The 25,328-nt window shown below is 46.6% G+C and overlaps 1 protein-coding gene across 2 annotated transcripts in view; it reads left to right on the top strand.

The window, feature by feature from the left end:
• KCNAB2 (potassium voltage-gated channel subfamily A regulatory beta subunit 2) overlaps positions 1 to 25,328 on the top strand; it is a 1,353,173-nt gene that overhangs the window by 275,415 nt on the left and 1,052,430 nt on the right. Inside the window, exon 3 of one of the 2 annotated variants that reach the window (XM_078642625.1) lies at positions 13,712 to 13,787. The exons of the other annotated variant lie outside the window; for it this stretch is intronic. The gene's annotated coding sequence lies outside the window, so the exon portion shown is untranslated. The remainder of the gene's footprint in view (positions 1 to 13,711; positions 13,788 to 25,328) is intronic. 2 annotated transcript variants of the gene reach the window in all.

Genomic DNA, 25,328 nt, shown 5'->3' with positions numbered 1-25,328 from the left:
CCTAGGTCGTAGAGGGCTTTGTGTGCGTGGGTGAGGAGACGGAACGTTATTCTCTTGTTGACGGGGAGCCAGTGGAGGTCTTTCAGGTGACCGGAAATGTTAGCTTGGCGGGGGATGTCTAGTATGAGTCTGGCTGAGGCGTTTTGGATGCGTTGGAGTTTTTTCTGTAGTTTGGCTGTGGTTCCGGCGTAAAGGGTGTTTCCGTAGTCCAGTCGGCTTGTGACCAGTGCGTGGGTGACCGTCTTTCTTGTTTCGGTGGGGATCCAACGGAAGATTTTTTTGAGCATACGTAGGATGTTGAAGCATGATGATGAGACGGCGTTGACTTGTCTGGTCATCGAGAGGGAGGAGTCCAGGATGAAGCCCAGGTTACGTGCGTGGTCCGTAGGTATGGGTGCGTTTCCCAGGGCCGGTGGCCACCATGAGTCGTCCCAGGCGGAGGGGGATGATCCTAAGATGAGGACTTCCGTTTTGTCCGAGTTCAGTTTTAAACGGCTGTTCTTCATCCACTAGGCTACTTCTTTCATCCCTACGTGTAGGTTGGTTTTGGCGGTGTTTGGGTCTTTGGTGAGGGAGAGGATCAGCTGGGTGTCGTCGGCGTAGGAGATGATGTTGAGGTTGTGTTGGCGCGCGATGGATGCGAGGGGACTCATGTATACGTTGAAGAGGGTGGGACTGAGTGATGATCCTTGTGGTACGCCGCAGACAACTTCGGTGGCCTCTGATTTAAAAGGGGGGAGGCGGACTCTCTGGGTTCTACCGGTGAGGAACGAGATTATCCAGTCCAATGCTTTTCCTTGTATTCCGACGTTGCTGAGGCGTTGTATAAGGGTGCTATGACAGACTGTGTCGAAGGCTGCGGAGAGGTCAAGTAGGATGAGGGCAGCTTGTTCTCCGTTGTCCAGTAGAGTTAGAATGTCGTCTGTTGCTGCGATGAGGGCGGTCTCGGTGCTGTGTTTGGCTCGGAAGCCGGACTGTGAAGGGTCGAGGGATTTGTTGGATTCGAGGAAGGCGGCGAGCTGACTGTTGACGGCTTTCTCAATGACTTTGGCAGGGAATGGGAGGAGCAAGATGGGGCGGTAGTTCTTAAGTTCAGTGGGGTCTGCTGTGGGTTTCTTCAGAAGGGCGCTGAGTTCGGCATGTTTCCAGCTTTCCGGGAAGGTAGCGGAGTTGAGGGAGCAGTTGATGACGTCTCGGAGATGGGGTCCGATAATGGAGTCTGCTTTGTTGAAAATGTGGTGGGGACATGGGTCGGTTGGCGATCCTGAGTGGATGGAGTTCATCAGGCGGATGGTGTCTTCAGTGGTGATTGGGTTCCAGGCGTAAAGGTTGTTGGAGGGGGGATTTAGTTCGGAGGTGGGTGGGATGGACTGGTCTTCGGACTGGTTTTCAAAGCTGTTATGTATGTCAGCGATTTTGTTGTGGAAGAATGAGGCTAGGGAGTCACAGAGGTCTTGGGAGGGGGTGATGTTGTTGGTGCCGGCGGTGGGGTTGGTAAATTCTTTGACGATGTTGAATAGTTCCTTGTTGTTGTGGGCGTTGTTGGCGAGTCGATCCTTGAATGCTGATTTCTTGGTGGATCGGATCAGTTGGTGGTGTTTGCGGGTGGCGTTCTTGAAGGTGGCCATGTTGTCAGTGGTTGGGTTTTTTCTCCAGGCTTTCTCGAGGGTGCGACAGAACTTTTTGGATTTCTTAAGGTCATCGTTGAACCAGGGGGCTTTTTTGCTACTTTGCTTGATTTGATGTTTTTTCAAGGGTGCTAATTCGTCAGCGCTGTGGGTGATCCAATGTGTGAGGTTGGTGGCTGCAAGGTTTGGGTCCGATGATTTTGCAGGAGGGTTTTGGTGAAGCGATGTGAAGAGTTGGTCGGTGGTAATTTTGTTCCAGTTTCTGCGGGGGATTGGTTGTGGGTGGTTGTGGGTCGTAGTCTTTTTGTAGTTGAAGTGAACGCAGCTGTGGTCTGTCCAATGGAGAGCTGTGGTGTGATTGAAGGAGATGTGCTTGCTGGAGGTGAAGATTGGGTCGAGCGTGTGCCCGGCATAGTGTGTGGGGGTGTCAACAAGTTGTTTGAGCCCGAGATTGGCGAGGTTGTCCAGAAGGGTGGTGGTGTTGCTGTCGTTGTTCTTTTCCAGGTGAAAGTTGAGGTCTCCCAGTAGAATGTAGTCCTCGGAGGGGAGGGCGTGTGGGCTGATGAAGTCAGTGATGTCTTCGCTGAATTGTGTGCAGGGTCCTGGTGGCCTGTAGATGAGGGTGCCTCGGAGTGTGGTCTTGGGGTCGATGTGAATCTGGAAGTGAAGGTGTTCGGTAGCTGCGAGTGTGTCGTTAGAACTGGTCGTGATGCGGATGGTGTTCTTATGAACAATGGCGATGCCTCCTCCTGTTTGGTTGGTGCGGTCCTTCGGATGATCTTGTAGCCGTCCAGGATGGCTATGGCGATGTCGGGCGTTGATGAGGCGTTCATCCAGGTTTCTGTAAGAAAGGCGACGTCCGGGGAGGTGGTGTCGAGTAGGTTCCAGAGTTCAATGGCATGTCTGTGGACCGAGCGGGTGTTGAGTAGGATGCATCTCAGGTGGTTAGTGTCGGAGCTCTGTTTGGAGTTTGTGGATTTGGTGTGGGTCTTGATGCAGTCGAACTTGCAGGAGAGGCAGGTGAAGGGTCCATGGGTGTGTCCTGGGACGGCTTGGTAGCAGTTTGGTGGTCGGCCGGGGTTAAGGGCTGAGAGGGTTGCGGCGTCGTACGTTATGCGGGTGGAGTGGATGTTGCGGGGGCCAGGGGGTTTGGCGCTGGGCGCGGTCCAGGCGCGGACGGGCGTAGACGGGCTTACCTTTGGCGCGCCTTCGGCGCGCATAGGGCGCGACCGCTGCGCGTGAACGCTGCGCGTATGCTGTACTGACATAAGTGGATAGTGGTGGGGGACGGAGCGAGGGAGGAGCAGCTGGGAGGCGGGAGCGGGGTGGAGAGGCTGGCTACGAGGCACAACAACAAAAATGGCAGCGAAGGCAAAACCGAAACAGGACGAGATTGGGGCACAAAGTAGAGTGTTGCTATGGGCAGTGGCACCGGCACAATCAGGCAGTAATTATTAAATTAAATAGAGCAATGCGAGCGCTCCGATAATAAACAGATTAAAATGCGAGCAAGGTATAAACATGCACAGATTCAAAAGTGAGCAATGGGCAAACTTGCAGATTAAAATGCGAGCAATGGGCAAAATAATGCTTGGCAGCAGTGAGCTAAAGCAGGCACCAATTCTATTCAAGCAATGCGGGCAAAGCACTACGATACCCAGGCCAGGGAGCGTGGGGAGCGACCGCTTCTCAAGGAGTAACCTTAGCTCGCTTTATTACTACTTGCACCTTTACCCTTTTTTTAAAATACCGTAATAATTATTTAAAGAAAATTCCTGTGTGATAAAAGCATGTATGGTACAGGCTCCATTGTAACGGCATTCGCCCCCCCCCCCAGGAGTCTGCAATGTCTTTTTGGTTCAGACTCTGACTAGAGCTTGCCACTACTCGGATATGACAATGATGGGGATGTTTTAGCCCCCTACACATTCAGGTGCCGGCGTCCTTTCCTGGCCACCCGAACACAGGCCAGAGTCCACCATCCTGCCGCACATACGATCCCTGGGCACAAACCAAGTTAAGGGGATGGTCATTCTTCCTAGCACACTCATCAGGGGGTTGCAAAACCACTGCTGTATTGAACGAGTACTTCAGGGGTCAGCACACCGAAAACCTGCTGCCAGATTAGCTATAGTGCCAAGTCTTCAATGGAGATCATTCTAGAAACTGCCGCTCAAGATTTGGAAATCCCTGTGCCCATTTTGATCCAGAAGGGTGTAAATACTACTCCCTTTAGAACCACAGTTTTCTAGGCAATCAGACTCTCATCAAGACAATGCCTAGGCTTACCTGCAGTGACAATGACAGCTACTCTCTAGTCTTTGGTCTCCTGAATCAGCCTGGAATGTTCCCGTCAGCAGGAACCACACCTTAAAAGAGCAAAAAAGAAACAAGTTAAGTGCGACTTATCAATATTTCTTGCATGCGCTCATGGCTCTAACAAAACTCGAAAGGCCAACTTAAAATTAACTTAAGATTAACTTGTTACATGAGAGTGCTTACTCATCCTTGTCAACTCTTGTCCTCTTGGGCAGTGTACTTAAGGGAGCCAAGCAAGAAGGGGTTAAAAACGGATAAAGACATTCCAAAAGAAAACTTAGAAAAAAGGCACAGGTGAATCAAGCTGTTGAGCCAGCTTGTGCAATCGATAGACTTTTGGAGACTCGTATTAGTCACTCCTGTTGTCATTAGTGACTAGTTTCTGAGGTGCTTAAAGCAAGGTATGAAAGTGTGTTACCAAGTGTTGGGAATTGTGCAGGGTAGAGATGTCTAATTGTATTGACCTACTGCAGCTTTGTATCGGTGATTAATAGTTATCAGGTGTCCTAGTTATAATAGGTGTCACATGCTGTGCTAATAAACACTCTTATGTCACAGGGCACTGGTGGACCACCCTTAAACTGGCTCACTGCTTTCCTTACAAAACGCACCTTCCAAGTTTTTTTCACAATCAGCCTGCTCTGAAATCCATTCTTTTGCCCAAGGGGTTCCGCAGGGATCCATCCTCAGCCCCTTGTTATTCAATCTTTATGTTAGAACATTGGCTGAGGTAGCTGAAAAGTCAGGATTATCCCTTTTTTCCTACGCAGATGATTTTCAAATCATTTTCTCCCTTTCCTCACACAAAACTAATGCTTCATCGATTCTCAAAATTGGCTTAAACAAAATAGCTTCTTGGATGCAGCTACATTTTCTTAAGCTTAATGGAGAGAAAACGGAGATTCTGGTGCTAGGGAAGAATTAAGATCTCTGGAATCCCCAACACTGGCCGAGTGAAATGGGTGATCTTCCATCCCCTTCGCCTCAAGTCAAAAATCTGGGCATCACAATCTCTGACTCCCTTAGCATGCATCCTCAATCAATCAAAGTTGCAGCAACCTGTTTTACCATTCTCAAATAGTTAAGGAAAATCTGTTGGATGCTACCGGAATAGACTAGAAAAACCGTAGTCAATGCCTTAATAACATCGAGGCTCGACTATGCAAATGTTCTTTACCTGGGGTCGAACAAATCTGTAGTCCATAGACTACAGATGGTACAAAATGCAGCTGTCTGACTTCTGTGCGGAGTCCCTAAGACCACCTCCATTTCGACCTATAGACGCAAGCTGCACTGGCTTAAAATCGAAATTAAATCCTGCTGTGCCCCTTATTATCTTTAGTCCTTAGTCAGTCCTTACTTTCCTTCCTGGAATCTTCGCTCTGCCACCCAAGGTAGGTTTGTCATCCCTAAATTCAAACTAGCCCGGATGGGTGGTAGATCTTTCTCTTATCTCGGTCCCTCGACCTGGAACTCTCTACTGATTGGAGGCCACAGGACTGTTTCCCGATTGGACATTTTCTCTATACTACAGTTTTCCCAAAGGTTCATGGGAAAAGTAGTTTGTTTCTTGTTAATATTGGCTGCCGTTGAATTAAGTGAAGAGAGAAGGCATAATCCTTGCCTCCAGTCCTGACATAGAATTTAGGGAGGCATTCTCTAACACAGAGGCCACCTCTGCCCTTGGTGATGCACCTGTACCCAAGCCTAATGCAACCTTGCATTTGTTACATGAGGCCGACTATATTGCAGAGATCCAGTGTTTTCATTTCTTTTTGGATCCAGTGGGTATTTGTGAACTCGGCGAGAGAAGTGAGTCCCATCTCAGATCTAAAATTGAATTGTCAAGCAGCATGCTGTTGAGAATGCAGAAGTTTAAAATGTATTGAAAGCAATTGTTAGGAATCCTATTTCTGGGCACTGATAAATTATTCCACACAGATAATCTATCTACTATGTACCAGGCACGCTGAATTATGGGAAAGGAGCTTTTGAAATCCCAGCAGTTTTACATCATAGTGATTCTATACGAACATCTGCTTTCAGGGTTTTTCCTGCCTTATACAGCCTATACAGATTATGTTGCATCTTGGGGCGTTAATTCACACTGTTGTAATATAGAACAGGATCCTTGCTGCCCCAACCCCCCACCAACAACATCCTGCTGCTCGTTTTTCATCTCACTTTTTCACTCGTCAAATATGGAAACTAAACAGCTGCACAGCAATCATACATTTATTGTGATTTAATCTTTATCCCTTTAAATCCCCACCGTACGCCACCTCTCTTTAGCTACCAGAAGCTTATCTTTCAAGTTCAACAATTTAAAACACTTGAAAATCCAACAAATATTGCCAAAAGTTGTGACAAATTTCTACGTTCTTCGTGTCGTAATCATATTGCAGTGAGGGCCCTGATTGGGTCCCTGTACCCGGACCTGCCCTGATGCTTGTTACATACCTTACAGTTTATTCAAATCACTGTGGCTGGACGTATTATTGACCCCTCATCGCTCACATGCCAGCCCGATGCTTCAACACTGAACTGGGTCCCTATTAAGCAGCGGGTTTGGTTTTAAAGCCCTTTGTATTATTCATAAGTTTTAATAAATGCGTCCCTGGCTTTTATCATCAGTCGTTTTCAAATATCTAATCTGGCAGGACCTTATGGTCCTCTGCACGTAGTCCTCTAGGATGAGGAGCCGGAGTTTCACTGTTTCCGCCGCCAGACTCTGGAACACCTTACCTTTTCATCTGAGTTTACAAATATGTACCCATTTGTCTGTCATCCTACAACTTCCCTTTTTCGACAAGTATTTTCTTCCTGCATTTTTTTATATTTGACATTAGAGTGGCACATTACATATGCTTTACAAATATTCTCTACTTTGTTTTTGGGATGATCCTCAAAAGGACTGTCCATAAAAAGCCTAAGTTCACGTGCAATGTTTTCCTATTTTTTTAAATCTTTTTTGCTGAATTAATATTAAAAATAAATAAATTACAAAAAAAGAACATTTTTTAAAATTATTTCAAACAATTTAATGGAATTATGATCTGGATTGGCGAAGCCATGCAGGATCTCAGCAGCAGTAATCACTATGGCCCATATGTACGAAGCCATTTAGCATTTCTTAACAGGCTTTTGAGAAATGCTAAATAGGCTTTCCATATGTAAAAAAGAAGAATCACGGTTGCAAATTGGGATTTCTACCCCTTAGAAATAGCATTTTGCAATTACCAAAATAGGAGATCACAAATAGGGAGTTCCTGTTTGTGATTTCCTACGCACATGTACTAAAGCAATGGGCATTTAGGAAATGCTATTACCATTGAATCCAATTCGATTGTAACCATGTGAAAAAAGACACCCAAAATGCGCTTTTTGCAGTGCCATGTGCACGCACTCGCCCTGGGGGCATTAGATCCCCTTACACGTGCACCACATTCTTGTTTTTTTTATATTTTATTTGATGTAAGGGGGACCCTAGGCCCATAGGCATGATTGTTTATGGATTTCCTAACACATAGACAATGTTATGTTGGGTGCCTTCCTTTCGACCCCAAAATGGACTGTGTTGGATATAATATTCATAGAAATCAGAACTACAGAAAAGTATTTCCTTTCAGCCTAAAGAAAGCAGATTCTTATATGTGTATGTCTTGAAACTGATTGGCAAAGTGACTGCAACCTTTGTGGTGGCGCACAAGGGTGATGAGTGCAGAGTGAGAAGAATTGACGTACTCTGAAAAACTACAGTGGAGAATTTGAAGATCTACTCTTGCATGCAGCTATCTTCTTGGACATCCTGAAAAGTGCCCTGTTATGGTGCAGAAAGCAATCATATGGGTGCTGTAGCGAGCAGAGGAAGGAAAGTGCAGGAGGATTCTCCTAAGGCTAGTTGTCCGATATTGCAGTACTACTTGTCTACTTGCGATTATTAACCCGAGTTCTGAAGGTTGTAACCCTCTGAAAGTAGCTGCTCTGACCTGATGAGTATATCTATCATAACTGGGAGCGATCCAGTTGAGGTAATAATGGGCGGGATCAATATACCAATAATAAGAACGGTCATTACTGTGTTTTGTCTGTTTGTCCCACACTGTACAATGTATATACTGTGTGGTCTGATGTAAAGATACACAGTAAAAAGACTTATTTTTGCAGAACTCTTATTATTTATGATCATCTGCTTCTGTACGTGTGCCCGTATGTATTATGGAAGATGCAACTATATTGATTATTTCATCATCAGAGTTATAAGAAAGTGAGGAGTAGTAGGGAGAAACAAGTAAACAAGGAGCCATTATTGGCAAAAGAGACTTGGAATTGCGACGTTGGTTTCTGATGCTGAATAGTGACAAATTATGGTTTAACTGCTACCCCTTGGTTTGAATATTACTAACCAGATGGCTAGTGTTAGAGGAGCTGTATGGGCTCAAAGGACTAACTTGGGTGCAGATGTTGTGTAAAGTCTATGATGTCCTGCTCAGGGATTCATCTGACTGCTAGAAATATTTTAAATAAACAGTGTGTGAAATCTTTTTGAGGCTTCTAAGTTCAGCATACAGCTCTTAATTATTAGATGGTCTGGGGCTGTAGCTTGCAACACAGGAGATGGAAGACCATCAGTCTCTTCAGGCAGGACCCAAGCCTTGAAGTAAGGCATTTTTTAAAATTAATATCATTTAGATTATCTGCCGGATGTTCAGTAATGCTTCCTTTCGGACCATTTGCAAACTCCAGACACCAAGGTGTCCAACACTGTCTTGTACAGAGTTTGAACATCTTGGACTCATATCAAATCTTACACCACCAAGTCTATTGAGCCTAGGTAGTGCAACTCTTATCTTATCTCATTCAGTCCGTAATAAGTTTGCCATGGTGCCATATTTTTAAAAAATTGCAGGGACATCTCCTGTCCTCCTAAACAACTTTTTTGTGTACATGCAATTTTCATTTCCATACACATCGTACCTTGACAGGAATAGATGAATGCCCCCATTCTGCTAGTATATCTGTCTTTCTGATCATCAGTTCCTAGGAACAAACGATCCGTTTTGAGCTGGACCGATTGTCATAAATTGGTATACCAAGGATTGTAAATTATGACATCAAAGGAAAAATGATCCTTGAGATTCTCAAGAGCTTGTCACTCACCTCTTGCCAAAGTATCTTATTCTCCCTTAAGATACATATGTAGGAAGCTACCATTCTCTACCCTACATATCCGACACCTGCCATCTTGAACCAAGTCAATCTGATACAGCCTTCTCCTATCCTATTAGGCCGTGTGCAGTGTGTTCCGTTGGATTAAATAGAAGCTGGCTGAATAGCTACCTCTCATGGAAGAATTTTTGTTGCCTTCCAGTCTGTTTTCTAGCATGACCCAAGTCCTCCTCCATTTGTCTCTGCCTTTTGCGGAAGTAGTCCTTTGCATTATTGGCGAGTGTCATTTTTAAAAAGTGGTTCCACAGCAGACCCTGAGGAACATTAATAACAGTGGGTTTTGCTATTGTGTTTCTCAAGGTGTGGTGTTACCAAGTCAAGCCACATGGAAGGTAGTTCCTTACCAAACCACATTATCAGTTTGGTTATAGTGCAGGGCATAGCTTGACATATCTGATAATAATGAATTTTCCAAGGTAACCAAATCGGCTTATGTACCAAATACTGTGCTCCAGAATTGACATTGGTCTGCCAAATGGCTCATGCTAGATCCATGAAAACCGAACACTAAACCTATCTACATTTTAAACTGGGCCATGCACTTTCAACAACCTCTTGTTTTGAAAATGTTGTTACATGAATGTAAGACTACGCTGTCAACCTTGCAAACAACTTAGACACTGATTTAGCATTATGGCAAGCAAATTAGTATTGGAAACCGGGAGATTAATATGCTGGATCAGAAGAAAGATCCAGCTGTGATCTGGAGGTGGTGGAATAGAAGTGGCATGTACAGATATGACTGAAAGATAATGAGAATTTCTTGTGTTGCAATAATATTGAAATCTAGGTGTTTTTTAGAGACATACACAAACTGTGTATACATCTATTGCAGGATGATCTACCTTGTGAAATTATGGCGGAGAGCACTTCTAGACTTCATGCAAGCAACTCTTAGATCCAGAACTGTGACAGAGATCACTTTTTGATCTCTGGGAGAAAGCACAAAATACAACCTGCCAACATATGGACAGGACCTACAGCGAAAGTTATATAAAATTATATGTATATATATATATATATATATATATATATATATATATATACAATTGTTCCCCTCATTGTAAAGGGTTGGTATGCTCCATCAAAGTGATCTACTGCACTAAAGAAGCTGTTTGATTAAATAGTGTTATAGAAATGCTTCAAGTTCAATACTGATTAGAACAAATGTTGAGGGTTGACTGAGATTAAGTTGGTTCTTTTTAAAGTTCATTTACCGTTGTAGATCCAAAACAACATGTGTTGCCATTGTAGTAAGTGCGTCACTTTTCCTGTGCATCTTAAAAGGTAGCAGACACTCAGATGGTCACTGAGTACTCTATTTTATAGGCCATACAGAAACACCTTTAACTCCCAAAGGAAGTCCAGGAACTTTTTCACCATTTTATGTGTGACTGTATTATTAAGGGAATATTATGGTAGGAAGAAACCTCTTGAGCACTACCTCCTTTAACAAATAGATCCAGGCACAAACTGTGGGTTAATGTGAATCTGCCAGAGGCAATGTTGGCTTGGTCAAGGATGTAAAACTCTATCCTAAAGTATTAGATTTGCAGTTGGGTTTGAGTGTTCTGCAACTCCGATTTCACTATCGGTTGCAGAAGGTCTGCTTTTGAGAGATGGGAAGGCTGTGAACTCTACACAACTATATTTAAATCAAAAAGCTCTCGCTTTTGAGGAATTTGTGGTTTTATTTAATGTAATGGAGTGGGACAGATATTCCAACATACAGCCCGGACACTGCTCAACAAATCCACAGATGAAACATATGAAGCAATTGTCACGTGTAGAGCATCTTCTCAAACAGAGAGTGAATAGACGCAATGGCTCCCTTTTGTGTAGATCTCTAGAAGCCGTGGACTTGCAAGGATCTCTTCGTTCTTAGTGTTAATCAGACATGTAGTCAGAAAGACGACCAGAGGCATGAGAGGGGAATATGGTGTCTCAACCCAAATGCTCACTTTGCATCAGATGAGTACATTTTTATGTAAAATGTGATATATGACCATTGCTGATTTGCAAAGAACAAGCATTAGTTTGCCCTGTAGCCTAAGATCAGACATACTATTTATTTCACATTTGATGAAGCAACTCAAAAGTACACGTTTACTAGAGGGAGATGTTGTGTCACATCAACTTGATTGACGGTTGACTGTGCCTTTGGATCCATTGTTAATCATATGATGGGATAGATATAATGCCTGTGTTGTCTCAAGGAAATGCAGTCTAGGCAAATCGATTTTACACACGGTAGAGGCTTGTAGGATTATGAATTCACAGCGGTTTTTTACAGATGTTCTCTTATTGGATATTTGGAGGCAAAGGCTGTTCAACTGTTAACAGCATTAAAACAATATAGATTTATCAATAGTTTGGCCCCATTCCTTTGGTGCCTGTGACCTTTCCCGTCCTGCACACCATGACATTGGCCTTACTGTTTCCCCATACTCTCCAAGCATGTTTGTGGCCCTTGTTTTGCTCTGTAAATGAGACATTCTAAAAGGGTAATGGGATTATATTTACTTCTGATTATCAATTTAATTCTGGAAACAACAGCACTAGAGTGTATTTACAGCCACATTAAAACTAACCATATGGTATTGAACTGATGTATTCAAGTAGTTAGTTTTGTTATATACAAAGGTTAAAAGAGGCGTATTTTCTTATTCCTCACGCATCACAATTCCTAAGTCACTTTGGATCCAAAATCAAAAATATCGGGGGAATAGATAATATTGGGATGCGGAATTCCCTTAGGATTTTGAGATGCAGATTTTCCAGAAAAGCTGGTATTTTCATACTGATGTGCCCCAGTAGTCTTTGTTCTTGATCTTTCCCAAGAAAACCTTTGCCAGGTTTACCCTGGTGAATACATTTCTGGAAAAAGTTTTGGTAATACTGCATGTAAAATCGCTGCATTAAATAGAAATCCTGATTTGGGCGCACCCTCCTGTTTTATCCCACTGGTGAAAAGTGACTAGGATTGATGACATAAGTTGCAATATAATTTAGTCAAAAGCAAATTTCTATTTCATACATGGAGTCTCTCTCAGCTCCAGATATGACAACGTTACATGTGGTTACCCCAAAGTTTGGCACGGTTACCAATCTTGTGCAGCTTTTATTGTGCTTTGCTTCACAATGCTGTTAATTCCCACAAGATCAATTCTCATATGTATGTGGACTGCACGAGCTCCACTTTAATCTATGGTAATCTTCTAAATGTGAAGCACTCCCTTTGGCATTTTACAGATGGATGAAGAAAAACTGTGTATGCCTAATCAGCAAAAACACAAAATCCATGCTCCTAGGCTTGTCATGTCCAGTCTCACCAACTTTATCTTTACCTGAATCCTTGGAATCACCCCCTCACCAAGTAGTAAAAACCCATTGCTACTGCTATTTGTCAGTGAGCTTTCTTTATCACGTGATTAAACGCTGTCTCAAAATAAATCTGATTTCTACCACTTAAAGCTTTCCTGAGGTGTTCTGTATTTCCTTCATCTCTCTCAGATGGCTCTTGTGGTTATTTCCTGCCTTTATTATTGCAATACATGCAACACCAGACTCTATAGAAATCAATATCTAAAGTTGAAACAGTCCTGAGCCCTGAGGCTGTTTGGCCTGAAAATGACAGGATAATGTCATATCCGTTCTGATGTCTCGCCACGGACTCCCAGTAAGGAAGAGAGCAAGTTTCAAATACATATGTCTCCTCCATAAAACCTTACAGGAGGACGTAGCACAAATTTGCTTAAGATATTTGTCCCTTCTCTTTCCACAATGTGCCTTTGGTCCGCCAATCATAAACTGCTGTCATTCTTGCTGGCACATTACAAGATATTTGAATAACGGGCTTTTCAGAAGCAAGCCTTATCTCAATTGACTTGATTCTACCTACTCAGAGAATTGAATTTAGCTTTCTCAAATGCAGTAGGTCACTAATAATCCAACTCTTCAAGCATTTTGGTGTTCCCTGATCCTCCTCTGTTCTCTTGCTGGAACTGCTGGGCTGTTGGTTGACTGCATAGAATTGGATTTCATACCTTTCATCCTGTATCAGGACGCTGTTGCCTCTTCACCAATGCCTTACCACGTTTGTGTTGGCATACATTCCAACTAGTGTCACTTCAATCCAAAAGCGGCTATATTGTGAAGCTACCCCATGGTTATTAGCACTGCTTTACAATACCTCCAGATCACTGGTACTCAAGGTGGGGTCAGGGCCCGCATGCCGCCCTTCTGACCGTGGCATGTGACCCTTTGGTCAACAGCAGCTCTGGGCTGCTGTTTACTCGTCTCAGCCCTAATAATAAAAAGATGCTAAATAAACAGGCAGGTATTTATTTAAAGGTTAATTTGTGTTAAAAAAATGGTGTAACTAGGGAGTTCTGCACTGCTCAACTTTAAGAACATCTTCATTTTTAAAGAAAACTTGCAGCAAAAGAGTATTAAGACTATCTTTCTAGGAAAAGCTCAGTTCTCCATATGGTCAGATTGTGGCAAAAAGATCAACATTTTCCTTTTATTGACAGGCTACCCAGTTGCCAGTTAAGGCGTGAAGTGCTAAGACCAAGAATTGGGGTAAATCCATGTAATGCGAGTGAAGAGGTAAAACGCTTTATGCTAAATAATGAAGGTAACTGTACTTGCACTTTAGGAACAACTTGTAATATCATACATATTTTATTAGATTGCCAGAAGTTGTTAGAACTGCGAATACAATTTTTATGCCCGATTTTTAAAAAGTATGATATTAAAAATAGGTTGCAAGCCTTAAACCTTTTACTGGAAATGCTCAATCTAGACATAGCTTGTGCCATGGGTAAATATATAAAAAAAAGTTAAGGAGTTCCTAAAATATGATTATCGAGAGGTTTAGGCCAAGCATATAAGGCGACGGAGAAACATAAGATTAAAAATCATGTGGTAATAAAATTTTTATACATCAGGATTTTAAATTGAAATTGTGTGCTTTAGATTTTTTTTTAAAAATGCTAGTTTTTAATGTTTTGTTCTTCGTGAGGATGTGAGGATGGTCTGTTTTTAGATGATGTTTAGAAGGTGTTGTATTTATTTGGTTACTTTGATGGTTGTAATAGACCGAATAAAGTTTTACTGAACTGAAGAGTATTAATATAATAGTCTCTTCAAAATTCAGAAAGTGTGGGGGGCGTGGCTTGGCGAGCGGCAATGGCGGTCGTAGCCTTCTAGTGCTCCCGCTGGCCCGCGCAGTAATCCTTCTTTTATCCTGGCCCCGAGTCTACCTACCCTACCCGGAGTGCGGCGATAATTTCTGGGGGTGTCGGCTTCCCTCCGGTGTGGTCAGCGGAGCCCTGTGCGCCCTGGGCGCTGCGGGGTGACGGCGAGGGAGGAGCGGCCCAGTGCGCGACTGGGAAGCCTGGGACTCGCTTAACGTTCCCGCAGTGGGTCCGCCGGCGCGGTGCGACCCCCCTGTCGGCTGTGAGAGCCGGAGCTGCCCTGCGGATTGGCAGTTTGCTGTGCACGCCGGCCCTGAGTGCGGGACAGCACATTTGAGAGTCAGCGAGGCGAGGACTCGTCCTGCTGGCCGCTGCGGCCTGGTGTCACTCGCGAAGCCGGGGGCCTCGAGTTTCGCGACGCCCGCCTGGGGCGCGAGCTGGTTCACGGACCGCCTCCGAGGTTGGACGAGGCCTCGGAGCTACATCCTTGAGACGGCCCTCTCCTGCTCCTGCACTGAAGGCGGCCTGGAACACGGCGGGACGGCCGTAGGTGGCCCCGTGGTGGAAGGGGTGTCGTGAGTACCAGCATTTGGGGCCCTGGACAGCTGAGGTGGTGGCCATCACACGTTCTACACCCGGGGGGGGCAGCATAGCCTGGCGGCCCGCTTGCAGCGTGGAAGGGGATCCTGTGGTCTATCTTTGGCTTCCCTGGGTATTCAGGGTCCTGGGGATGGCATCATGCAGTGAGTGAAATCGCCTACATGAGCCTTGGCTGGGCTACATAACGGACAAGGGTGACCCCTCATGCAATATCGGTGCTGAATCTAGGCGGTCTGCTGCTGTGGAGCCTGTGAGTTGAGTGGGGGCGAAAAACACCCGAAGACTGGAGTGATTGGGATGCAATACAAATCCATTGTTTGACCGCTGCCTGGCCCACGGGGGGACGGGGGGCCTCCAGCTACCGGCAGGTTGACAACTGGTTTCGGGGCCTGCCTGGACCGTGTCTGGACACAGATCGTTTACACGGATAAGTCTATCCGGGGCCCATTGTTGGTACCCCTGCTGTTACGCGACCCTCCCCATTTTGGTGTGCGTAGTGGGCAATTCGTGAGAGACTTGCAGCCATGACCAGGGGTGGTGGCGGCTCTACCAAACAAGTGACGATTGACAAATTCACCGGGCCCGGTGGTGGCCCTGGACCGTCAGGAGGTGGCCAGCAAGGGGGGGGGCCTGACAACGCGGCACTCATGGCGGCCATCACCCAATCAAGAGATATGCTGGATGCCAAGATAGGGGCAGTGGGCACAGACGTCACTCTCTTGCGCCAAGACTTGCGAAATGCTGTGGCGCGGATCACGGAGGCTGAATCCAGAGTGTCAGTGGTAGAAGACGACGTGGGTACGCTCAAGAAGAAGATGGCGGCAATGGAGGCGGCGCAACGGGGTCTGGCGCTCCGAGTGGAAGATGCTGAAGGGCGCGCACGCCGCAATAATCTCCGATTTATCGGCTTTCCGGAACGGTGTGAGAAGGGTAATATGGAACAATTCCTCACGCTGTGGCTGGGAACCTGGCTGCCCCCGGAGGCTCTCTCTACTTGCTTCGTTATAGAACGGCGCCTTGTCACGGATGCCGCCGGAGGGTGAACGGCCTAGGGCCGTAATTGCTAGACTTCTGAATTACCACGACCGGGATGCCATTCTGAGGGAAGCAAGAACCAAGGAGACCCTCCTTTATGAGAATCGCAAAATAATGATTTTCCCTGACTACACGAAGCTGGTACAGCAGCAGCGCCAATCCTTCATGGACGCCAAAGCGAAGCTGCGGGGTCTCAAACTCCAATACTCCCTGCTGTACCCTGCGCGCCTGAGGGTGATATTCCAATCACGGACCTTGTTTTTCGATACTCCGGAGGCCCTCTTTCAATGGACCGATGAGACAGTTAGGGTCCGGCCGAATTCTCAGCCAGGTCTGAATCCGAGCCCTTCGAGGGGGGCGTCACAAGAGCGGAGTGGCCAAGCGACCAGGCCCAAGAGGAACCGACGATCTCGGTCGCGTAAGCGGTCGGCCTCCTTCAGCGGCGCCCAGGCTGGTAGCAGGACCGAAGAATCAGATCAGTCTGAAATGGATAACGGCCAAATCTGAAGCGTCTGCGCCCCCTTTGTACTCTTGTTACTTTGGGCCCTGGCCGACAGGGTGTGGGCTCTTGAGGCCTGATGTGCTGGTAGCGCCATGGATGCCTCAGGATGGGATTGTGACTGACCGCTGACCATGGGGGGGGGGGGGTTTGGGTGGGGACTCGGGGTGCATGCATATGGGCTACTGCTCTCCTTCGAATGTGGGAGGTTCGGGGTGAGGAGTGATGAGGTTGCTGTTTACTGGGGAGTTGGGATCCATTGGCATGGCTGGCTCAGGGTCCTCGGTTCTGGACTCAGGGACATCCATGCCGCGACAGGTACTTCATGGTTTTTTGAGGTATAGGGTGGGGGGGGCGGGGTACGAGTGGCCGGGGACGGAGCCACTGAGTTGGGGCTGCAACATGTTCAAAATTGTGATGACATTCCTTTGATGTTTGGTTCTGGGGGTCGGGGTGGGACGAGAGTTGCTCGTCATGTTATCTTGGGGTTCTGGGGCGGGTGGGTGGGACTGCACGAGTGTTCTGCTATAGTATTCCTTACAGTGGGCGATGAGTGGCAATGGCGAGGACGTTCAGGTCAGTGGGTCCCGCTAGATTATGGCTGACAAGACTAATAGACTTCCTGATGCCTCTCTGCGGGTGATCACGTGGAATGTCAGGGGGATGCTCGACAAAATCAAGCGTGGGGCAGTGTTGAGATGGGGAAAAAGTGAGAGTGCTGACGTTTTCTTACTCCAGGAAACTCACATGATGGGCTCGAAAGTGCTGGGTCTACAGAGGTTTGGCTATCATCAAGTGTTTCATGCACGATTTTCCCGGGGATCTAGGGGGGTGGCCATTTTAATACATCGTAGAGTGGCCTATGTCCATGAAAAGCAGTGGGTTGACCCTCAGGGTCGTTATATCTTTGTCAAGGGCATGGTGGGCACTGAATCGGTGGTCTTCGGGAGTGTCTATGCCCCCCCCCCCTGCAATGGGCCCTAGCTGAGAAACTTTTCACGATATGGGAGGACATCCCCGAATCCCTAGCGGTGATTGGCAGTGATTGGAATGATGTGATGGAGACAAATGTGGATCGCTGGCGGCGCCGGGAAGTGGCTGAGACTGCCCCCTCCCCCGCGCACACTCGATTGCGTGCTATGACTGAGGGTCTAGGCTGGTCGGATGCCTGGCGACATATGCACCCCACTGCACGAGAGTATACGTATGTCTCAGCTGTGCATGGCTCCTATTCTAGATTAGACTGCGTGTTTGTGCCTGGCGACTGCCTGTGTAGAGTGAGGAGTGCTGCCATCTTGCCTAGGGGTCTGTCTGATCACTCCCCAGTATCGATTAGGGTGGAACTCTGTCGACAACGCCACCCGTTTCGCTGGAGGATGTCCTCGTGGCATCTTCAGCAGCCGGCCTATGTGGCGCACTTACGGGAGGCATTAGACCTGTATTGGCGGGAGAATCTTGTGGGAGACATTGACGCTGGGGTGGTTTGGGAGGCCATGAAGCCCACTATCCGGGGAGTAGATATAGCGTGGTGTGCCGCGGCCAGGCGCAAGCGGCGAGAACTGATGGTTGCAGCGGCGGCGCGGGTAGAAACCTTGGAGGAGCAGCAACGCATGGGGGGGGATGTGGCTGGGTTACGACTCCTTCTCCAGGCTCAGCAGGCCTACGCATCTGTCCTCCTCGATGATGCCAAACAGGCATGGCTAGCTACACGTAGTAGAATATACCAGTGGGGGGACAAGTCCTGTACGATGCTTCATAGGCTCTGCCAGCGCCACCTTCAGCCGCTTACGCTGCCGGGACTCACGTCCATGGATGGTGGGGTCATTACTGACCCAGTAGAATTGGCGGCGAGCTTTGCCGCATACTTTGCTACTCAATACGCCCAATGTGATCGCTTATCGGCTGATGAAGTGATCAACTTTATTGAGGACCTGCCCCCTAAGATGGTGTCGGACGACACCAGGAAGGCGCTTGATGCGCCCCTTACGGCTGAGGAGCTGGGCGATGCTCTGGGACAGCTTAATACCGGAAAAGTCCCTGGCCCGAGTGGCTATCCGAGTGAGTTTTATAAACAATTTCACATACAGCTAGGGTCCCATTATCACCGGGCGCTTGAGGCGGCGCGTGAGCGTGGCACTTTGCCCCGAGACTGGCGCCATGCCGAAATTGTAGTCTTTCAGAAACCGGGCAGACCTCCGGAGAGGCACGACTCGTATCGCCCCATCTCGCTACTCAATATTGAGGCTAAGGTTCTGGCCAAGGCTCTAGCGAATCGTTTCTCCCCGTATGTTACGGACCTGGTGCATCCGGACCAGGCCGGGTTCATGCCTCATAGAGCGACGCGACACAACATTCGACGCGCACAGGCGGCGATTGATACCATGGGTGCTACCGGGGAGCGGGCGGCTTTGTTACTGGCTGACATTGACAAAGCCTTTGATTCCGTTAGTTGGGCTTACCTATTTGCCCTATTGCCCCGCCTCAATCTGGGCCCGGTCTTCCTGTCCTACATCAAACTACTGTACACGGATAATACGGCCTCGGTGCGGGTTGCGGGAGCGGTGTCGGAGTCGTTTCAGATTAGACGAGGGACCAGGCAGGGTTGCCCGCTCTCCCCCTATTTGTTCGCTCTCCTAGTGGAGCCGTTGGCTGCATGGGTGCGTATAGATGCGCAAATGAGGGGCTTTGTCTGGAACAACAGCTTATCGGATAGGATCGCACTTTACGCGGACGACGTCCTTTTCTTTCTCACCGATCTGCGGCGCTCGGGACCGCGTGTCCTGGAAATTATGCGAATCTTTGGGGAAGTCTCGGGCCTATATCTGAACCTGCGTAAGTCTACCCTTTGGGTGCTGAATGGAGATACTGAGACAGACCATTGGTCGATGGGACTACAGGTGGCCACGCATGGCATAAAATATCTGGGGGTGTTTCTGTCCAACTTACCTAGCGTTGCCTGGGAACGCAACATACTGCCCGTTTGGGACCGAGTTCAGTCGGATGTCAAGACATGGTCTCAAATGCCCCTCTCTATATTTGGTAGATCTGCAATCTTTAAGATGGTTGCGCTCCCACGTCTCCTCTATCAATTGCAGAACCATCCCTATCCAATTGCACCTCAGTGGTTCCGGCAGGTCAACTCGATCTTGGGCCGCTTTCTATGGGCTGGGGGACCGGCCAGAGTGGCACTACGTACGTGCTTCTTGTCCACCTACTGCGGAGGCCTGGCCACCTCAGATATATTGTCCTATTACCAGGCTGCTCATCTACTTATCCTGAACGATTGGTGGTATGGTGACAGTGGGGATCCAGCCTATGCCCTGGAACGCACGTTGATGGGTGACAATACACTCCACACGATTCTCTACTCGGCTCGCCTGCGCCGGAAGCTGCCGAGGGTCACGAGCCTCGTGTTTGCTGTCTGGCGGCAGGCTTTACGCCGTATGGGATGGTGGGGCCGATTGACCGCGGAGACTCCGCTGTGGCACAATGGCCTTTTACCCGAATTGTCGGCCTTATCTGGTTTTGAGGGCTGGGATGCAATTGGGATCTCGCAGCTGGGACACGTGATGTCTGGTACGACGCTCAAGTCCTTTCAGACGCTCAGCATCGAATTTAATATGCCCCAGTCTCAATTTTTTCGGTATCTACAACTCCGGCACGCACTCACGCCCAGTATTGCTGATGTGGATTCGCTCCCTGAATTTAGTCCTGTTGAGGCGAAAGTCTTTATGGGTGATCTGGGGGATAAGAAAGTCTCTCGCATCTACCAGACACTAGTCACTCATTGTTCCTCCACCCTTCTTCCACTGAAGACGACTTGGGAAGCTGATGTGGGCCCCCTTGATGAGGATGACTGGAGGGAGGCTCTGGAATCCCCTAGGGGAGCAGCCATTGCTATTCGATTTAGGTTAATCCAATTCAAAATTCTCCATAGGGCTTATTTCACCCGTGAACGGCTGTGGAAAGCAGGCTTGATTGGATCCCCGGAGTGTTTGAGATGTGGAGCTGCGGTGGGCACTTTGCTCCACACGATATGGTCTTGCCCTAGATTGGTGGGCTTCTGGAGGGGTGTGTGGGACTGCCTGTCTGAGGTACTACACTGGACCCTTCCTCGCACTCACCGGCTGGGCTTGCTTCACGTCCTTGAGGGGGTCGGTGGAAACACTTATAAACGTCACTTGCTACTCTTGGGATTGGTGATGGCCAAAAGAGACCTGGCCCGGGCTTGGAAAGATGTGAGAGCCCCTCCCCTGTGTGCCTGGAAAGCTGGAATGGACTTTTGTATGGGTCTGGAACGACCGATTTTTGAAGCACGTGGCTGCCCCCGCAAGCATTACAAGATATGGAAGGGATGGGCTGAATATAGAGGATTGATGCTAGACCCACCGGCAGAACTGGAGGAAGATCTTTAGTTGCAGGTTACTTGCAAGTTCTTGCATTGCGCCACGAATATCGCATTATGGTTACACGCTGAAGCTATCTGTACACACGTGCGTTGGGGGGGTGGGGGGGCACGGGAATGGGAATGGGAGGGTTGGGTAGTTGGGTTAAGTGGGGGCAGGGGAGGGCATAGCTGTATTCCACTTATAATTGTTTTCTCTTGACTGTTTAGCTGGATGCTTGGATTTATGCTGTACATGTGACACAATGCTTGGTGGTGTTCTCCTGACTGTGGGGAGCCACGCGTACTTTTTGCCCGATCCTGCTAATAAAATTGTTGTGAAAAAAAAAATTTCTGAAAGTGTATTTGATTAACATGCAGAACCTTTTCACATTAGGTTATCAGATTACATCAGTGCATTGAGACGTTTTCTTTTAAAACTGATAGTTTTTATACATTCATTTATAAACATTAATTCTTTTATCCAACCTGACCATAATGTCAATGGTGAACTAAAGAGGCAAATCAGTTATGTGCACTCTTTGGGTGACCTGGGTTCCTATTATAAACAAACAACATTATAGTTTATTAAATCAAACACAGGAGAAGGTTTTGTACAGTCCACATCCTGAAGTCCTTTATTTCAAGGTCCTCTTATTTGTGATAATGAAGAAATGGGAGAGATCATGAAATAAAACAATTGCCTAGGATCACACAATTTGATAAAGTGGGGAAGCCGGGATTAATCCCAGGCTTTCTGGTTTCACATTGTGGAATTATGCGTTGATTCCCCTATACCCACCTTACTGTCAACTCACCCGACACCCGGCTGGCATCAATACGGTCAAATCACAGTCTGAACTTAATGGCCCCTTGGAAAATGTTTGTGAGCACCCATGCTCCAGATAACCAATATACAAATAATGTATCCTCCTTGCAGGTTTTTTTTCTAGTCTTATACCACATACATCACTATTTTAAGAATAAACAGTATGCATTTCATACAGGGTGTGGCGATGGATAGTGTTTTTGCCTTTTTCTTGGCAGCCTGCACACTAAGCCTGAGTACTCTTACCTTTGCTGTTCCCATTACTAATACATTGATGAAGAAGCAGTTTCCATATGGCTCAATTGCAAATCAAGCATATATTAATTGAATTGGTTGAAGTACCAGTATGAGTTATTTATAAATAGAATTCATTTTAATGTAAGTTACTTTGAAGCACTACCATTTGAAGAACCCACCAGAGTATGTAGTACATAGTGAACTTTCTTTCTAGCTAATTCATTTAATTTACTTCTCCATTTAGCTACCACACCTGTAACAATTGGTATGTGCTTTATATTGCAACAAGGTAGCTAGGGGCAGATTTATGATAACTGGCGCATCCCCAGGGATGCGCCAGTTATTTTGCGCCGCTGCTCCGCCACCCATGGTGCGCCGCATTTACAATACGGCGCACCATGGGGCAAAAACGGCACAGATGCGTGACGCATCTGTGCCGTAAATGTGGCGCATTGCTGGAGTTGCGTCGAAAGCTCGACGCAGCTCCAGCAAGGCTCGGGGGTGCCCCATCTTTACAATGCTGCGTCAAGACCTATGCCTGCTTCAAGCAGGCGCAGGGTTTTTACGCAGCATTGGCCTGAAAGTGACTGAGTGAAATCTTATAGATTTCACTCAGCCACTTTTGCGAGGCGCACCTGCCCCGGAACGCCCACCCTGCGCCGTAACGCCCACAAGTGGCGCTGGGTTTTACAACGTGACGCATCTGCCTAGATGCGTCACGTTGTAAATGGGTCGTACGGATGCGCCACGTTTACGCCGCAGTTGCGTGACGCAAACGTGGCGCATTCCCAACATAAATCTGCCCCCTTGTTTGGATTACATCATGATGAGGACATGGTTTGAACAACCTAAATAAACATATGCAGCATAAGAAGCTTGGTATAAAGTTTCTCTCAGTGGCCACAGTCTAAGAATTGTGGGACACTGTGAGCCTTCAGTTGTTTGTGAAAGATTGGGAATACGATCAGTTTTCTGAGAGTGAGAGGTAGAGAGGCCCAGGTGGCCGGTGTTGCTCCTGAGAAGGATCGTTTCCCAGCTGTTGTTGTGAGTTTGGGTTCGTATTGTTAGAACCAGTGGTTAATATTTGTCGAAGTTTATATTGCTAGAACTTAAGTTAGCACGATTTTTAACCAAATATAGTTCTGACTTAAATATTTTCGGTTTATAAAGTGCTCATTGTATCTAACCAAAGTTGCCATCCTAAGGTTTTTACTGGAAAACCACATAAATCACAAAACTCTCTAGAAATAGTAAAGAGAGTGATAGTCAAACTCTATATCTGAGGGTTGTTAATCGCTATTTCTGATTTGCTGCCACTGCTGTCAGTCAGTAGTTGCGATATCGTTCTTATCATGAGGCATGCCGATTGGGAAAAAAGTTTACTTTGCTTTTTTTTCTTTTAGGCAAGCTTAATAATGCTGAATCAATGTAGGAGACATGATTCTAGACATATCTAAAGTAACGTCAGGTTATCTTTGAGCAACAAAAAAAAGATAGCCATGATAGGAAGAGATTGCTATGCAGCAGTTCATTGTGAGCTAGACAATTCATATTTCTGTCCTTAAAAAGGAACCATAATCTTTATACATTTGAGAGATATTCGGTTTCTATATAAAGAGTGATCACTTTGTGCTTAACCTTTCTTTTAGCAGAGTTCCATATTCATGTTTATAATTATGGTCAGTGCTCAGGCTAATGAGTAGTCAACATCAATAGTGCTGGTGTACTTTTCCGTAGTGATTTTCTAAATGCAAGTGCCAGTGTAACTGTTTATTAACTTTGATTGCCTCTACATCTGTTCTTAATTGCAGTACAATATTGAGTTTGTTTTATGATGGCTGTGTTACTGAAGGTTATTTATCGACATGTGAACAGAGAAGTGTGTGTCTAACTATGAAAGATGGGCCATGTCTTCACCCTCTTTTAGTATTACCCTGTGAAAAAAAATCTTTACCAAAGTTCTTCTGAGAAAACCTGTTCATATTTCACCTCTGTATTTTCATTACTAAATCTGTCTTCCGCCAGAGGTATCTGTCCAGTAGCCCTGGGAAACAGATTCATCTTAAGCAATATCTCATTTATCTGGCCCAAAATCCGCATCATACTTATGGCAATGTAAAACTAACTCTATCCTTGAACTATATGTCTCATATAAAATATCCTATGATGGCAGTAAATTTCCACATACTCTTTACAGCTTGTGTTGGCTAGCCTGACGTTCTTTACTTTTCTCTTCAACTCTCCCATGTAGTAAGTCTCTGGTATATCCATGCACTCTAAACATGAGCTCTCCACGTGTTACTGTCAATTTCCAATTCACTATACTGTTCGCTCAATGTTTTATCAAATTTATGCATAGAAAATGTCCATTACAGGTTCAGTGATACCAATCAACTTTGTTCAGATAGATACTTATAACCGCAGGTTTCTCATTTTGTTGATACCCCTCATGCGCCAGACTGGATCCAGAGATTTTTTCAGCGATTTCTTTGTGGGTGTCCTGTGGTTCCACAAGTGGTCTGTCCTTCCACGGCGTGACATTGGGGCCACAGTATATCCGCCTCCTCTGAACGTTGATGTCCGTTAGTTTCTTTCTGCGCCTTTCGGGCGTGGATCTGGAGCTCATTGCCGCAATTTCTGTTACTGACAGAAACTTTCTCAAAATCTTAATGTTGTGCAAGGGGTATATCTCCACTTAAAACTATGGGGTTCAAACACTGTAAGTATTGACACAAACATATACCCGGTGGACCCACGCGAGGTCAGCCTGTGGTGCCTTGGCTCCTTGCATGAGTTGCGCAGTAGTAATCCGAAGGCCATTAGTGATCCTGTGACCAACATCTGTGTCGCTGAGTACCATAGAAAGGCTGAGGCCATTCCATAGAGTGATCATCACCCCACTCCAAGTCTTCAGTTAAGTAGAAAAATAAAATACAAAAGAAGTCCAAACACTGCTCCCCTTCTTTCTGCCACTCTTGTCGGGAGACATCCAGTAGCTGTCAGCATACCTTCAGATATCAGTCGCCCATTATGGAACAAGCCCCCTCAGTGGTCCTGATCCATTCAGAGTTCTCTGGTCCATTAGTGTTGCCGCAGAATATTCAAGCCTTCAAAGAAGTTATGTTGTGAATTTTTGTACCCTTCCGGAGCCCTCTGGCGCCTTCAGACACCATGAATCAAGGAGGCAATTGCTCAGGTTACTGCTGGCGGACCCGTCCCTAATGTTGACTGCACCTCTTGACCCAGCTATAGTATTTGCCCCCAGTCAAAGGTCAATGACTGCCCGACTCCACCTATGGTGCCAAATACTTTGCCGGTGCCCCGGCCTCAACACTGGCAGCGACGCCACCGATGCCAGAGGGTAGGC

The sequence above is a fragment of the Lissotriton helveticus genome, chromosome 5_1 (assembly GCF_964261635.1).
Source record: "Lissotriton helveticus chromosome 5_1, aLisHel1.1, whole genome shotgun sequence".
NCBI classification, from domain to species: Eukaryota; Metazoa; Chordata; class Amphibia; order Caudata; family Salamandridae; genus Lissotriton; species Lissotriton helveticus.
Note: the sequence above shows the minus strand (reverse complement) of the source record. Positions and strands in the feature narration are given on the sequence as shown.